A 3,713-nucleotide genomic window follows, 5' to 3' on the forward strand; every position below is an offset into this window, starting at 1 on the left:
GGAGTTGACATCATATCATGTAGAAACATGGCTGACAAAAGGAAATGTTGGGTTAATGGTAAGAAACTTTTTATGACTTCACGTGTTACAAAGGGATTTGTTGCTCACATGTAAGTTATAATACGGTTTTAGATTGTAACAGTTCAGTTCAGTGGCGGAGAGAGAGAGAAGACCGACCCAGCCCTTAGAGCCAATCCTCATCCTGAAGTTATGGATCTGATTTGCCGACTTCCCGTACACCACCTTGATCTAATACGCCAGAGGCTGTTCATCTTGGCGTGACACGTTTACACCTTCTCTCCTGGATTTTTGAGGGCCAGCGAGATCTTGGGGCGAACCCCTTCCAGGGCACCTTGCCCTCCACAAAGAAAAGAGAAGTTTCTCTGCAGCCTCCGGACCTGAGCCTGACTCCCTGACCACAGCATATCACATGAAGCTATTTGCACTTGTTTTGTACTTTGTAGAGAGTGGCACTCTGGGAAAATACAAAACAATCTGAACTAAAGCACTGGACTGACAGACTTGTCCCCTGAGCTGTGCCATTAGTGTGAAGTAGACTTCAAAATCTGGCAGCTGTCTGGTTCAGTCTCAAACAGGCCAACGTTTATGAATTAATGTGAGAGAAAAACTTTAGAAACCTCAGAAAGATTCCTGGTGAGTGATCTGACTCTGACACAGTGAATGAGGGGGACATGTGTCTCATTTTGTGTCCCAGCAGAGTCAGAGAGGACAAGCAGAAACGTGACCATCCTCAGCGGGGACAGACCCTCACAAAGGTCACGATCTCTGTATTGTTTGAAGGAAGAACGCCGCGTCTGATCTCGAACGTTCGCTGTCAGAGTTCAGGCCAGGGGCAGAGAGGCCTTAACTCATGTGAACCAGCTGAACCTGAATCATCGGGATAAAGAGTCCACAAAGACGCCCAATCCAGATCATTTTAAAATTCAGTTTTAAAGAAAATGATTAACATGGAAAAACATGCTTTATAAACACTGAGAAGGTTTTTCCAGTTTTACCTTTTAATTTGTTTCTAAAGTTAGAGGTGCTAAAAGTTTAAAGTGGAAACAGACAATTTCTTAACTCTGTCTGGGGATCAGCAACCTGCAGCTGCTCTCTACTGACTCCACCTGGCTTTGACAAAAAAAATTATATGGAAAAATTAAAACAATGGCGCACCACACGCTACAGGATATTATCAAGATTATCGCATGTGGGACGATGGAAACAGAACAGCTCACTGTCGTACCTCATTTTCAGTAAGACAGAACAAAAGAAGTTAAATAAGCTAATATTAGCCACAAGGGCTAAAATGTTTCCCTTGGCAACACCTCTCTTACACATCCATGCCGACGTAATCATGCAGATTTTAACTTAAATATCAAACATGTTTGAAAAAGGTCAAGATTGCATCTCTGAACACCTCACATTACTGCATCGTCTCGGTCAAACATCAGAAACGGCCACAGATTTCTCAGAGCTGAATCTGAGGAAAAGCTGCCTGAGACTCCTGGAGTCTGAGCCCAGTACAGGTCACAGTTTTCCAACTAGAAAAGCACAATGAAATGCCACTCAAAGACGGACTTTCTACTTGTGAAAGCCTAAAATAATACCAGCTATTTAATGAAACCTGTTCTGCACGTAAACAAGCATCAAAATATGTTGACAGTGGTAGTAAATGCCAGAAAATAAATGTATAATGGTGTCTGTTACTTCACACATTATCTTTCCTCATTTGTGTTATTTATGTAAAGAGGCTGCAGCGCTGAGGGTTCGATCGAGCGAACGAAGTCAAGCAGCATGTCCCAGTCAGCCATCTTGTTGTTTACCTTTAATGTTGTGAACCTGGAAGTTCCAGCGTTGTTTTGAACACAGTAACAGTCCACAGCTCAGAGCCTTTTCCTTGAAATCCAAAGTCTGCAAGAAAAATAAAGAATTTTATAGTTGGCTCTTTTGATGGCATGAGTTTCAGACCGCTGCCCTCACATTTCCAAGTGGTTTTATTCTTCGTGCCTATTGTAATGATGAGTATTGCACAGCCACAACAAAGTATCTGTGTATGTAGCATACATGGGCGCCAACTTGGGTTGAAAATCAAAGGGTCAAAAAAATGTTGGCCTATGTAATGTTGGATGATGTGATGTGGTGAGGATGAACCACAGAGTCCTGGAAAATGCACTTGTTTTAAAGGTAAAATTTCAGCTCTTGTCAGAAATTAACTGGTCAAATTTCAGGCAACATTACTTGTAACAAAGAGAAATGTGGGTCTCAAACCTGACGGCTTTAGTATTTTATCTGGTGGTATTAATCATTACTGAGGCAGAAGAACCATTTCAACATTAATTAACATCATGAACGTGCAGCTTGAACTGATCTGTCTCTGTCTCTCTGAACAGCCCCATGGAACTGATACTTTATATTCATATTATAAACAAATTCATTAAAAAAAAAAAGTAAAGTGATAATATTAAGCTGAGACAGCAGAGCACCGTGTGCACGCTGCGCCATCAGATACAGTCGGCCTAATAAAGTCAGTGATCGCTGCAAAGATATAAAAAAAGCATTCACTCACTTGGTGTGAGATTTCAAACAGATTCTGCCGTTTTTCTTCGGTGAGAGGTGCATTTCCCATGTAAAGCCATCATGTGGTGTCATCTCCGCCTGTATTTCACCCAGAAGTGTTTTGGATGAAGTATGAGTCCGGTGTTCTTGAGGCTTTGGGCTTCACTTGGAGTTTTCGATATTCCAAAAGTCGCAGCAAACCTCAGTCCAGACATTGGCATAAAAAAATAACAACAGCAGGGGTCTGGTCTGGGGTGGAGAAGACAGTAATGTTAGAAGTGTTAATTTATTCACTGATGTTGTCTATAATAGAGACGTAATTTTCCAAGAAAATTGTTATCCCATCCCAAGAAACACACTGAAAAGCCATATTTTTTGTATGTTTTTAAACAAGATCAATGACTTGGAAGTGATAAAAACCACATGAAGAGATCATAAATTGAACAGAGTTAAATGAGGACAGATGAAGGAGTGGTGGGAAAAAAGAAATCAGATCCGAAACACAAGAAGTGACTGAAGGGTGGGGTCTTAATGATCGTCATTACAGCTGAAAACAGGAACAGTGAGTCACCTTCAAACTGTGAACATCACGATCCCGAACACCAAACAGCTGGAGAGGTTTGGTTCTGTCACTGGATCCTTTTAAACACATACAGACACAGAGGATTTATACTGCTGATGATTCAAACTGAAATTAAATCCACACATGTCACATCCAATCAACATCAACAACATTTTTACACTGTTATCAGTAATTAATGTTCGACTGCTCCACACCAGCAGCCTGAAAATAATTGAATCCTTATTAAACACACTCAGGCGATGTGACATCAGCAGTCTTTTGCACTTTAGAGGCGTTCTGTCCAACAAAGACAAAGTGTTGGACAGCTGGACATTTTGATCCGTCTGTGGCCTCAGAGAAAAGGTCTGAAGATCACCTGGAACTATCCAGTTTAAGACCTGAAGGTCTCTCATGGCAGCACATGCAGTATTTGTCAGTCCCTTCAGGAAGTTGCGATGTTGCAATCGCAACAGTTCATGCAAAATTCAACCAACCTTGCAATCTCGTCCAATCTCTGCAACTTTTCTGTTTCACCGTCTGTCGCCTGGCGAGGATCTGACCTCTGCTAGTTCAGTCTGGACCAAAGCGGTGG

At 41.7% G+C, this 3,713-nt stretch overlaps 1 long non-coding RNA gene across 1 annotated transcript; it reads right to left on the minus strand.

Annotated features, from left to right (window-relative positions):
• Positions 1–2,671: 2,671 nt before the first annotated feature.
• Positions 2,672–3,713, minus strand: LOC146307917 (uncharacterized). The gene is made up of 3 exons (XR_014772723.1): positions 3,616–3,713; positions 3,131–3,198; positions 2,672–2,808 (listed from the first exon to the last, which is right to left on the minus strand). It is a non-coding gene; the product is annotated as an uncharacterized LOC146307917 (long non-coding RNA).

This window comes from Lutjanus erythropterus, chromosome 21, assembly GCF_056507025.1.
Source record: "Lutjanus erythropterus isolate fLutEry1 chromosome 21, fLutEry1.hap2, whole genome shotgun sequence".
NCBI classification, from domain to species: domain Eukaryota; kingdom Metazoa; phylum Chordata; class Actinopteri; order Lutjaniformes; family Lutjanidae; genus Lutjanus; species Lutjanus erythropterus.